Genomic DNA, 14,183 nt, shown 5'->3' on the forward strand with positions numbered 1-14,183 from the left:
CGCTATTCGTATTGTGTTACGACTGGTTGTTCTTTCACTGTTTTAAAACGCTTTATAAGTTGTATTAACGCGATTGATTTCCTGACATCAAGCCTGCCTAAGGCAAGTTTGCCAACAAGTCCCAAGGCTGGTGGCGAAGAAACCTATAGTACGAATGAAACAGTGGGGCTTAATCCAGCGGACCCGGGTTTGAGCCCCACCGTGTCATTGGTACTAGGGTTTTTTTTCTATTTTCGCGCGATGTGGTTACGGGCATCGGCGGCAGCGGCGGACAACTACGGCTCTGCGCGAGACCCGAGTTGTAATCTCATAACTGCTTTCGCTGTAATATATCAGATGATCAACAGCATCCAGTTTTGTATGCTTTCTATGGTAAAATAAACCTCTTATTATGGTGCCCCAGTGCCACGATGCGACATAGGATATGACAATTGAATCCGCCAAGAGCGCGCGCCGCAAACGGTTGTCCACACCGTGCTGCGGGTAGAGAGCGACGACTTCGAAGTGGTTGAGCAGCCTACCGAGGTATTGCCTTGGCACAAAGTCCATCGGATAATACACAGTCTTCCGCTCCAGCCCGAAGAGACTGTATCGTGGAGCCTTCCGCTCACGTACGTAGAGCACCTATATATGCTGTCAAAAAATATGTGGAAGCCCATTCTGCGGATGACTGCGAAGCAACTACTCTTAAATGCTCGAATTGTCATGGGTCCCATGCAGCTTCGTCAAAAGAATGCCCCAAAATCCAAAGAGAAATAGCGGTATTGAAACAAATGGTGAGAGAAAATTCGTCGCATCTAGAGGCTGCCAGGACCGCCCGAAAAAGGCGTCATCGTCGCCGCAGTTCACCAAAGATGCCGCAGACGCTGCATCGAAAGCACCGCTCCACCCCCCTTCTCTTCCACCGCACTTGCCTCCCAGACCGAAGGCGGCCAGCGCGGTCAACAAACCAACGAGCAGCACTGTTGCAGATGAATCAGTTTGGCCTTCATTGCCGAAATCACAGCCACCTGCAAATCCCAAGCGCACATCGACAGTCGCATCACTCCAGCCAGCCGCTGACAAGCTGCCTGAGGAGGACACAGAAGTCACCAGAATGTTCCGAACACTGCTGGATGCCATGCGAAAGCTGTGCAGCAGCCTGAAGTCTCCACTCGCTCAGAGGGCACTACAAGTACTGGATGCTCTAAGTCCAGTATTTGCAAGTCTCCAGTAGCAACCATGGCTCGACCAATTTTCTCCTTCCGCAACGAGGTCCGGCAAGCGTCGATAATGCAGTGGAACGCGAAAGGCCCGAGATCCCGCCTCTCTTCATTCCGTCAGTATATATTCATGAATCGTATTCCTATGATAGTTATATGTGAACCAAACGTGCAACAACCTCCTAAACTATCAGGGTATGAATTTTTCGTTTCTTCAACGTGCGAGGAACGCAGCAAGGTGGTTGTTTACATACGCACAGATTTCACATATGTGCATCATGCAGTTCAATCACACGACGACACTCAATATGTCTGCTTACGTGTTAAAAAGGAAAAAGTGTCATTCACATTCATTGGTGTCTACATATCACCATCCGGACGATTTGAACAAGACCGACTACCAGACATACTGACAACAACTACGGGCCCGTGGGTTATAACTGGAGACTTCAACGCACATCACTTAATCTGGGGTAGTTCGACGATCAACGCTAAAGGAAGAAACCTCGTGTCATTCGCCTCCAAGCATGACCTATGTTTCTTAAATGATGACAGTCCTACATACCTGCGGGGCCTTACATACAACAGTTGCCTCGATTTGACTCTGGTATCCAGAAACTTCCGGTCGCAAGTGCACTGGTTTTCTGGCATTGAAACGCATGGGAGTGACCACATTCTAACTTATATGCGAATAAGGGGTCTTACTAACTCCTCTCCTAAGACCACAATACGAAGAATTGATTGATCCAAATTTCAGTGACTCATGGAAAATACATGCCGTGAAAACCCTGACCAGAACTTGGAGGATGTCATCAAAGAGGCAATGAGGGAAGCTTCCTGTCTCCTCCCGTTCACCGGCAAGCGTTCAGATTTCCACGTTGAACTGGAAAAACTGTGTGCGCTTCGCCGAAGGGCGGAAAGAAGATACCGGCGGACGAAATCAATATGCGACTTGAGGCTGGCACGACGCATACAGAAAAAAGTCCAACGACGTTTAGACAAACTTGAACAGGAACGCTGGAAATCATTCTGCGAATTATTGGATCCCCGAAAGCCGTTGTCACGCATCTGGAGCTCTATTCGTGGCCTGCGCTCGACTCCCCAACAACGAAATCCTTTCATGGCTTTAGCGCTACATTTAGGCCACACCCAACTTGAGGTGGCAAATGAGTTTTGTACGCGAATCGCTGGTGTGTCCGCCTTGTCCGCTGGCACCATTAGGAGTGTTATCCCTGAACCCCGCATCTCCGAAATGAACAATCTTTTCACTATCGAAGAACTTGACGCATCTTTGGCGGCTTCCCGACGATCATCTTCACCAGGACCCGATGGCATCACCTACGCCGCTCTAGCCAACCTTCAACAGGAGGCAAGGGGACAATCGTTAAGCTATTACAACCACTCATGGCAGGTGGGCATTGCTCCCCAGAATTGGAAGATAAGTCGACTTGCGCCACTACTCAAAGCAGGAAAGTCACCATTTGATTTGACATGATTTCGCCCTGTTGCCCTCGCAAGTTGCGTAGGAAAAGTCATGGAAAGGATGATACTTACACGCCTAGAATGATACCTCGAGCGCTACAACGTATACCCAAACTGCATGACGAGTTTTCGGCGAGGTAGGTCATCTTTTGACAACGTGATTGAGCTCACAACATTTATCCAGCAACAGAAGAGCCTCAAGCGCATACCACTGGCACTTTTCCTCGACGTCAAAGGGGCTTATGATTACGTAACACATAAAGCCATCCTAGACTCGTTGGAAGCTGTTGGAATCGGTGGTCGGATGTTCCAATGGATCCAGGATTATTTGATGAGAAGGTCCTTTTTTGTGTAAGCCTCAGATGGACCTACCACCAATTACTACACCTCCCGTGGCGTCCCTCAGGGTGCTGTATTAAATCCTACTTTATTTAACCTCGTGATGGTAGGACTTCGTGAAATTTTGCCAAGTACTATCCTCATATCCATATATGCTGACGATATTTGTCTATGGACTTCAGCTGTAACTCGTCTACAAGTACGTGCAAGAGTCCAGCAGGCTGCCACCCAGACATGCTCATATCTCCGCAAGCAAGGTCTTTCCGTCTCAACGGAGAAATGTGCATTGGTTGCGTTTACTCGCAGAGCCATGACACAATACCTCGTTACCATCAATGGGCAAAATATTTCATACCAGAAAAACCATCGCTTCCTGGGTGTGATTATTGACAGGGACCTTTCGTGGAGTGCCCACTGCAATTACCTGAAGAGAAGGCTAACTTCCATCGTCCATATAATGCGGTTCCTCTGCGGAAACTCTTGGGGCACATCGATAAGGTCAATGATGCAGCTATACAGGGCACTGTTTCTGGGATATTTGTGCTACAGCTTGCCGTTACTGGCAAGTACGTGCAAGACGAACATCCGCACCCTCGAAAGTCTGCAAGGACAAGCACTACGCGCGTGCTTAGGATTGCCGCGATGCACTTCAACCTACAGGGCAATTATGATCACAAGAGAGCATCCAATTCAAACATACATCACCACTGACAATTTCAGAGCCCCCATAAGACACCTCTGCCGAGTTCCTGGTCACCATGTTGCAGTGTTGCCACTTCAAAGACCACAAGCGATGTTTTCGAAAATTATTTCTGCCCATAGGGAATGCCTTCCTTTCGGCTTCACTCCAGCAACAAGACCAGCGTCACATCCGTGGTGCCTACAACAACCACAGGTGTGCCTCACTATTCCGGGAATAACGAACAAGAGCCGTCATTCAACAGTGGTCCTACGACAGGTGACATTTTCGCTACTCAACGAAATATACGGCCAGAGGACCCACATTTACACCGATGGATCGGTCTCGGCTGACAGCTCCACAGGTGCTGTTGTCATCCCGGCGTACCAGGTCACTATAAAGCTCAAACTGTCGCATAGGACAACATCCACAGCAGCGGAGCTTGCCGCCTTACGTGCTGCTAGACTTTATATCGCGGATGCCCGACCTCAAAAATGGTCTGTGTTCTGCGACTCCAAGACATCCCTTCAGAGCTTGCGATCAGCTTTACGGCAAAGGGAGCATCAACAACTAGTGAATGAAATAAGAGAAGTGATTCACGAAGTTTTATCGAAAGGACATGACGTAGTGTTCCAGTGGTTACCGGAACATTGTGGTATTGTCGGTAATGACCTTGCTGATAATGCTGCCCGATCCACCCAGACTACCCCGATTCCATTGTCGAGAACCGACGCTGCAAGGGGCCTTCACTCGTTCGTTAACACCATGTCGGAAACTTGGCTGAGTGACCCCAGTGTCAGGAACCGCCGCCTACACAAATTGGACCCATCGAGAAAGCTTCAAGTACTATCGGACCTCTACCGCCAGGATGCAACATTACTGCGTCGCCTGTGGTTAAGAGTAGCTTTAACAAAGGCGTACTCCTTTCGCATAGGAATGGCGGATAACTCCCAATGTGAATCGTGTGACACTGACGAGACAATAGAACATCTACTGCGTTCATGTGAACGTTTTTCGAGCGAACACAACTTGCTACGCGAAACGTTAGAGACCCTTGACAGTAGACATTTCTCCGAAGAAAAGATCCTTGGTTCATGGCTGTACGCGTCGCAGGCCGGCAAAGCGACGCGAGCACTGCTAATTTTTCTAAAGACGACCGGACTACGCGACCGCTTATAAGCGTGCAATGGACAAGGTCACACCTACACACACGTTGCCCTTCACTTCTCTCTCTCTTCTCCTTTAATCCCCTCACCCCTTCCACCAGTGCAGGGTAGCAAACCGGACGTGTGTCTGGTTGACTTCCCTGCCTTTCATTCCTTCCCTTCCTCCTCCTCCTCCTGTGGGCCAGCTTCGCGTGAGGCAGTTAAGGCTGAAATAGACTATATGGCTTTTCCGTAAACAAGTAGTACATACTTGCTTGCACATACATGTTGACCTCTCTTTTGTCTTTTTTTTTCAACACGCTTATAACAATCTTTGGTTATAGCGACGAATTGTTTTTGGCACTTCGATATCGTTAAGTGGATAGCAGCGTAAATAAGAAAAAAATGTGCGCGTGCCAGTATTCATTTGCGACTATGCACTGGGAAGGGGCGAGGAGAAAATGTAGGAAATTAATGTGGGAGGCGAGGAATACAAACACACAGCACTGCTCGTCCCAACAGGCAATGAACAAGGTTGCCGTTTTTAGATACTTTGCGCCAAATGAGCCACTTTAGGACCCCTTCTGGTAACAAAATTTGAGGTCGGCGCCATGGATACTTTTTGCCTACATTGAACTTCTGTTTAGGCGCATTTAGTAATCAGTTTTCTTATTTGCAGGCAAAAGAACACGAAAGCGCAAATGCCAGCCCCTGTTTCCAAACTTTTCTGTCACGTAAGCTAATGCGCGCGCATTTTTCGGTCCCAACAACAGGATAATGCACATCAAAGCACACACACGCAAAACAAATATCATCTCCGAAATGAAGCTGGTCTTTTAGTAAGATAAATCTAGTAATCAACATTGGTTCGCGGCCTCAAAGAAATTCTACTTCAACGTTCAGCGGCCCCACTGGCTTGTTGGCAGGAATGCTCCGAATGGGAAGAACCCTAACCTTCATAAATACGCAAAGATGCACTGAGCTCATACTTATACGGTTGCTGTGCCACCGCGTACAAAAAAAAATGACTTATGAAACTAAATGTCGAAAATGCCAGGTTATTCGAATGCCTAAACACTAACATTCTGCCTGTTTACCTCCTGAACAGCACTGCATTATACAACTCGTCACCTCTTATGAAGAGAGAGAGAAATGTAAGATAGAAATGCAAACTAGACCAAGGTAAGTTTGCTACCCTACACGTGGGGAGAGTGGGAAAAGGAAGTAAAAGAAAGAGAAAGGAGGAGGTGGACATTGAAAAGCACACACGCATCGCGCACTCAGTGCAGGTTTCACAGGCGGTCGCTCAGCGATGTTGCCTTCAAGAATTGTACAAGAGGTCGTGTGGCTTTTTGGGTTGATGTACTTGAAGGCCACGTACCCAATATCTTCGGACTAAAGTGACGATCATCCAGTCTCGTCAAGGCACAATGGAGAGTCTGGCGATCTTGACAGTGGCACAACACGTGGTCAAGAGTTGCTACACACTCATTGTTATCACTCTTGAATCAGCCAGCCATATTAGTGCAATAAACGAATGAGTTGGTAAAGGCTATATATACGCTGACCCACAACCGACACAACATTGTATAACGTCACGTCATGATGTCTTTCATGGCAGTTGTAATATTTATGCTCATATATATAATGGAATACTATCAGGAAGAATGTAAAATTCTTCCTGAATTTCCTAGACTGAATTTACTTTCTTCCTGAATTCTTCCTATACCGCTGACATGAGAGCCACAAAACCCTGCTCTTCCGCTCCCTCTCCAGCTGCGCATCGAAATTTTTGCCGCTTGAGCTTATTTCATAAAATATACCAAGGCAGCGAGCTCCACGACCAACTTATTTTATCACCGCATATATGGGTCCCATCACTTTGGTCATCGCTCTGAGGCCATTTCGTTTTGTAAAACCCGAAGCTTACGAGTCTGTTGAAAGGCTGTTCATTGTTTTTTTTACTCACTGCATGGTGTTCCTATTCTTGTTTGTGTTTTATCCACTCTCCTCAGTAATGCCCTTGGCCTAGAAGTAAATAAATAAATAAAAATTAATTTTTAGCTCACGAGCGGTATGAAATGTTAAAGACAAAAAAAAAATAGTCTTAAATTGTTTATATGCTTCCGCATACTCAAAATAATTTATTTTTCGAAAATTCCAGTCACAATCTTTGTTTACTTCTATTTGGCTTGCGTTCGATAGCACTGCGTTTCGACAGAAGTGACGTTTGTGCTGTACAGCGAGCGCTGACGTGAGGCAGAAATGTTGTAGGCCCGTGCAATCCGATTTGGGTGCACGTTAAAGAACCCCAGGTGGTCAAAAATTCTGGAGCCCTCTACTACGGCGTCTTTCAAATTCATATGGTGGTTTTGGAACGTTAAACCCCACAAATCAATCAAATCAATCGAGCGCCGACGTTACATCAGACCTTACGTATCCGCAGTGGGGTCAACGTGGTTCGTACAACCACGACATGCATACAACTATCGAGTTTACACACCGACGTCGATCTACCTCGTAAGGCTTGCTTCCGAACAAAAAGAAAAATGTGGCAGAAGCAGAGGCTCGCTACTGAACACTGAGAGTGAATCCAGCACGATGAATCATTGTTGCCATTAAATATTGTGAGTTCTTGCAAGGTTCATTCCAGCAGAAGTCGCTCTTCAATCTTATTGCACGTCCCGTGCCACATATAACAGCATAAAGCACTCCTTTTGTGAAAAGCACTAAAATTTCTTAAACTAATGAACCCTGCCGGGTTGGGACTCGCCGAACAGCTGCAGTACTACGCACTAAAAAAAGTGATCGAAGTGGGACTGCTATCCTGCCCGTGACAAAGTATCTTCATCCCGTGACTCCCAGCTTCCGGTCAATCAGCTGGGCTGGAAGGCGACCATCCAGCACCCCCCGTGCAGTGGAAACTGGAACAGCTCGTGACGGCCCACTCACTCAGCCTCCGAACGACCGAGATCCTGTGCTGTCGTCCCACCGGCAACTCAATTCGAACACTGATGAGAATCTGGAAGACACGCTCGGAACGCACCTACCAGATACTGACGATCTCATCGGAATTTGAACCCACCGCCTCCCAGGGTTTGACTGAGTGGTTCGAGCCACACGGCCATTACCCTGGTTATATATTGGTAGGTTTAAGGCGTATCTATATGTTTGCTTGTATCTGCAGCTTGTTAATGCAAAGTTTCATCGTCATCATCATCAGCTTGTCTACAGTGCTGGGTGAATTGCCTCTCCGGGCTCCCATGTTCCACCTATCAACCCGGTTATGTGTCTGCCGCTGCCACGTTATACTCGCAAACTTTAATTTCATCTGCCCTCCTAACTTTCTGCCTCCACTATTAGTTCGTACGCATCGTCGGCAACATTACCATCGCAAATACAGCCTTGAACATATCTTACAGGCGAAGACTGCTGCGCCGCGTGGCGCACGAGCCACCTCCACACACAACCGGCTCCTGCGCCCCAAAGAAGTGACGTCATGCACTTTTCCTATTCAGCGCTTCGTTGAGCGCTTCTTCTGAATAGTTCGAATCGGGCATGACTTCGCCGAGTCGTCGTGCGATGACGCCACGACGCGACTTTCAGTGTGCCTCCTCATCGGCCTCCCGTCAGCCGGACCTGCTGCTGCTGCGCTGCTGGTGGTCCTATCAGTCCCTTTGATGTTGGATGTTTGATCACCCTCGCAGAATTGGCTTTATTTATTGTGGTAAACTGTTTTGCCAATTAGTGGTCTTCATCGGTGAGACACAGGAGGGCACGCTAAATTAAAATTCAGCTGGCTGCATCAGCTTCTCCGGCACACTACATCAAGAATGTTGATTTGCGCGGTTCATCAAAGTTTTATGACAAAGGCGCAGTGCGCTGTAACCACGCCAAATATGCAACAGGAAACCGTTTTTATGTCACTCAGCATACCGTCACCATCTCAAGATGTAATCGGCAGGCCACTTCAAAATACTAACGTGCCACCGTAATGAATGCTCTAGGCGATCAGCACTTGACAAACGATGCCCAAGAGCAAGTGCCGATTGCGTTAGCCACGTACCTACAAAACAGTGCCGAAAAGCTAGTTTTGTCTGCATTGCTGAATGACACACATGACCTCTGACAGCACGGCAGAATTTACCTAGCAACGGATGGGAGCGGCACTACATGTCTGCACTTAGCAAAAAAGCCTAGCTGCAATACTGGAGCTTTGGCCTTCGGAGATCGCAGACTTCTGTCACGGACTGGCAATTTCGCGATCCGGCGTTACGCAGAGTTAACTGGCGCCGCGCTTTTTCCCCTGGCCGTGAGACCGCTTGGACATCGAAAGTTGCTCTAAGCCACCAAGGCCTGGTGGAGGTGTTTGTCTCAGACGTCCACCGCTAATAATTAACCCTTTTTTGTCAGTGGCGAAGAGAGGCTGCCGCCAAGTTTCCCGAACAAAGTGTTTGGGCCCCCGGATGCACTGGTTGAGAAACGAGGCACTAGCCCCTTCTCACGGTAGAAGTAACACGCCCGCGAGATGTAAGCGATCGCCTCACAAGTTTGCCCCCTCGCCCATTTCATAACATGCATGCCCCGCTTATGCGAAAGGGCTGTGATAGGAATATAATTTAAGGGCGGAGTGTTCAACAATGTCACGCGCATGGTTGGACCCATTTTGATGGTCCTCTTTTTCTCTGAAAAGAGAATGAGGAGCAGGAAGAGGATATTAACACAGGATGTCGCCCTGCTAATCAGTATGTTTGCTTAATTGTACAAGATATGGGATAGAAGAAGATCATCGTGCATCTCTTCTAGATTTAGTGTGGCTTCGTATCGATTGGCCACCTGAACTTAGCCAGTTGTATAGTTAAACGTCTGCCTTGTAGACATCTGAATCTCATCTCAGATTAGCTCAACCTGCCTGGGTTCACCGTCAAGCTCCAGCTCCCGGATATATCAGCGTTGCAACACTGCCGGCATCGCAGTCGTGCCAGAACTCTTCGGGATTTCTCGCGTCCGATTGTCGCGGACCCAACGCGGCCGGTCATCACACTTATGCCATCACCTGTTGATACTTCATGAACTTTCGAATACTTAGCTATTGTTTTATTATTCAACTGTTAGTGCCACTCTGTGTTAATTTAGTGCCTCCAAATACATGTTGCTTGTAAGGTCAGGTTTTGATTTTATATGTATGCTTTGTAACTTGTTCAAGTGTTACATTTCTTATGCTACATACAAGTATGTTAAATATATCGTTTCGTTGTCCCACACACGTCTCTGGTCTGTTCACTGCTCTGCTTACATACGAAACGAACCAACCTGCTGTCATTCCCGCTGCCGGCTTCGCGCCGGCGACGATAGTGGCAGCTTGTGACAGCTTTGTAAAAACACTTCGCAGCCGGCCGTACTGGGGTTTCATGTGCATACGGACATTCACGCTCGAACTGTGCAAAAACATTTATTTCATCGTCGACCTTGCCCTTTGCAACAAGCAAAATGACGCAATCGCCAGGAACGACATTTACACCTTCGACAACACCATGTTTTGACATTGCCATCTATAAAATGCAGTACGTCCAACAGCAATAATACGCACTTCATATTGAGAAAGTTAATGGCACACACCCCCAGATGAAGTTGCAGCGCAGTGCACGGTCGCACTGCGTAGCTCCAAATTCCAGGACCAACTGTGGGCGATCCAGCAAGCGCTGCAGCTTACACCATGTCCGCCAAGGGGACCATAGCGTGATGCGTAGCATCACGGGGAGTTTCTACGACGTTTTTGGAGACCACTCTGTGGACCAGTCATCCAATGGAGGGGCTTCAGCAAACAGCTATCATCGACGGCATTACCAGTCCTAGCTTCATGGGAGGAACTGTGACAGCTGGAATAGATGCATCCAGGGAGCCTCTGGAGGAAGAACTCATGCACCACCTGTTCTCTTGCTGTCCATTTCTTGTGCACATTGATGTGTACAATGTGCACAAGAATACCGAAAGCTTTGTTGAGCAATCTTCAAAGCTGACTTCGGCTGGTTACCCCGACCACGTACAAGTTTCCATTGCTGAGGGCCTGCTACGTGAACTTCAGGCCAAAGGGAACGATAACGTAGCCAAACCTGTTACAGCTAGACAGGCTTTTGCCATGGTTTTGTATATGCACAAGATAGCGCACAATCTTAAGAAAGTGGCACAGCGAGTTAATGTGAAGGTGGTCTTCATGGCCCTTCAAAAATTTAGTAGTCTGTGCAAGCTGTCCGTTCTTCCATCCAGACCCACCCTCGGTTGCACTACAAAACATGCAAATAAATTTAGAGATTGTATCTGTAATATGGTGTATCAGCTGCTGTTATCGTGTGGAAAGTATTACGTTGGTCAAACAAGCTGCTGTTATCGTGTGGAAGGTATTACATCGGTCAAACAGGTCGTTGTATAAATTAGAGGCTGAAGGAACATTTGTACAATGTGGATTATTATAAACAAGGATGGCTGTCCGTTCACTGCAGCACGTGTGGCTGCTGGACAATATTTTCAGAGTGTACTATTGTTGCAACATGCAGGGATCACACCACACACGAGATCATAGAGGCAGAAAAGATTTGTTCATTGAAAGATGCTTGTGTTATCACCCCTTCTGTTACTTTCACCGATAAAGAAAAGTTGTTCCTTTGCTTGTTGGTGTGATGTACTTATGCATTATCGTGTTTTTGCGCATGGCTGGTGCAACTGGTAACTGCATAAAAGCGAAGACCTACGCAAGAAATAAATTGTTAGCAGTTCAGCACTCTGTCTCGTCTCTTCTATCCCCTCCTGTCGTTCGCGCTGTTAAGCATTCTTTAACTTGTTTGAGACCCCTCAACTAGAAGGTGTTCAATGGGATGTAATAGGGCTCAGTGAAGTTAGGAGGACCAATGAGGCATACACAATGCTAGGAACGGCCACGTCTTATGCTATCGTGGCTTACTGGACCGAAAGAAGCTGGGAGTGGGATTTCTTTTCCATAAAACTACAGCTGGGTACACAGAGGAATATAGCCTTAATGAAGGGCTGAAAAGTATCGTAATTAACCTATCAAGAGATATAAGATGAATGTGGTACAGGCCTACGCGCCTCCATCCTGTCATGATGACCATGATGACCTCAGGAATAGGTTTTCATCAGCGGACTACGCATCACGGGGAAGTACACACTTCACACCATCAACATGAATAAACGCACCGTGACATGTTCAGAGAAATCCATTACACATGTTGTTTTGCACTCTTACCCTTAAATCTTATCACGTTTTGACATCAACAAAATCAGGGCTATTTGCGAGCCAAACTGCAACTTTCGAGAGGTGAACTGCTGCAGTTGTTTTGTACATGTGTTCAATGCCTTTTGCGGCCTTCCTGCAACTAGAAAAGTCTACCAAACGACTCAAATGTCAGTCGCAAGAAAATCATAAATAAAATTAAATAAATTTGGTATTAATATTTTTGTTGATCGTATCTCCTTATTCTTATACTGATCACTTCACGAAATAAAGGGACTGTCCAGGACGTGTGATTATTAGATTACGGTAAAAATGAAAGGACCATTAGTTATTAGTTATGACAGATTCAAGCATCCTTCTAGTGATTTCAGTAGGATTATATTTTTAAATTGCGTAAATATGTTTCCAAAAACCAGTAAGTCGCACAGATTTATGCTGAGTCGTTCCATTTTCTATATATTGTTACTCGCACCACAATTTGCTCAAAATTGTAGTGCCCACATATAGTTTGATCCAACCCCACTGCTACTTGCAAGATAAAAAAATTGACGTTGAGAAAAGGTGCTGCTTTAGCGGCAGCAAGTAGAACGTGTCAAGTCACGACACATGCGCACAGAGTGCACGCATACAAACACGAACTGCTTTAGGGTTCACCTCTCACTGTATGCAGCGCCTGTTGAGTGTGCGACCTCACGGTCACCGCATAAAGACATTCGGATTATATCAAATGTTTCATGGCATTACCCGCGTTACCATTAGATGCTCTGACTAGAAAGCTCTCTTTGTACTAAACAGGTACTATAAAGACTGGTTGTCGGCCCCTTTTAACAACTTGTCCACTTGTTACGGCCTCAAAAGAATCTCATACAAATAGCCATCTCCTTCCACAACTCGAGCCAAGAAGTTGGGTAATAATCTTCATGTTCTCATTTCGTAATCTAAAAATGACATGACTAAAGAGACAATCCGAAAATCTGTGCAGTTAAACGACCTACAGGCTGAAGTTGCACAAGTCTTCAACTCAGAACTTTGCCGCACAGGGTCGTAGCAGCGCAGTTACATGCGCTTGGTGGGCCCTCGCCCGTTTCACTCTTTTCTATCCGACGCTTCATTCATCAGCTCATCTCTCCTACAGGCGGAGTGCTCCTCCTCACCGTGCGAGGAGAAAGAATGGCAAGCGCACGGCTGAAAGCGGACAAACGAGTTCTTTTAAATGTGAATGCATGTCTTAGTTGGGCTATGTCAGGCATTCGGCATTGTCCGCAGAGGGGTCCGTATGTCGGCAGGTGTTATTCCTCCGCTCTCACTCCCTCTCTCATAGCAACAGCTGCGGGCGCGCGCGCTTATTCTCGCCCCTAGCAACCAGAGCATGTGGTGAGAGATCGTGTAGGAGAGGGTAGGTGCAGAGCTTCGCCGCTCTCGCCGTTCGCTCTCTCTCTTCTCTGCACCCCACTTTCCTATCCGCTCGCTGGCTGGGCGCCTTTCAAGAACATCAGGAAAAGTGTGCTTGAGATGCCGCTGTGAAATGCCACCGCTGAGCCGAGAACGCTGCTTGTTTTGTTCATTTCATAGTATTTTTTAACCGTGCACGCTAGCTACTAGAGCTGGAAACGCATGGCACATTTCTTGCGACAAAAACATGCCACGTGCGGTGAACGGCACTATTGGCTGCACTACAAAAAAAAACGCTATTCTTCTAACGCTGGGTTTTCGCGTGTGAAACGACGTTATGGGCACTACTCGATGCATTCGTATTTCTTTACGATTTTCTTTGAAGAGGTGGAGGCTTTTTTTTTTTTGTGTGAATGACATGACTAGACGCGCATGTTGACGTCACGGCCAGCGCTGGGAATCATCGAAAAGCTCGGAGAGTGGAAGGAATCGTTTTTTGAAATATGTGGAGCGCCAGTGGCTTAAAACGCTGTCGCGTTTGACATTGTTCCTTGTGAAGCCATCCCGAACGCAATATGCGCATTTACTTGGAACATACTTGGAAAGAGAAAGAAATAACACTTATTTGCTCCCGTAGAGAATGACGAGGGGAGGAGGTTCTGGCCTCTGCTCCCGTTAAAAAAAATTCGCAAGTG

At 47.0% G+C, this 14,183-nt stretch overlaps 2 protein-coding genes across 2 annotated transcripts in view; one reads left to right on the forward strand and one right to left on the reverse strand.

Moving 5' to 3' along the window:
* LOC142804087 (uncharacterized) overlaps window positions 1–14,183 on the reverse strand; it is a 446,442-nt gene that overhangs the window by 316,806 nt on the left and 115,453 nt on the right. The gene's annotated exons all lie outside the window — the stretch shown is intronic.
* The window catches only part of LOC142804086 (uncharacterized), a 446,178-nt gene that overhangs the window by 314,594 nt on the left and 117,401 nt on the right, over window positions 1–14,183 (forward strand). The gene's annotated exons all lie outside the window — the stretch shown is intronic.

This window comes from Rhipicephalus microplus, chromosome 3, assembly GCF_043290135.1.
Source record: "Rhipicephalus microplus isolate Deutch F79 chromosome 3, USDA_Rmic, whole genome shotgun sequence".
Classification (NCBI taxonomy): domain Eukaryota; kingdom Metazoa; phylum Arthropoda; class Arachnida; order Ixodida; family Ixodidae; genus Rhipicephalus; species Rhipicephalus microplus.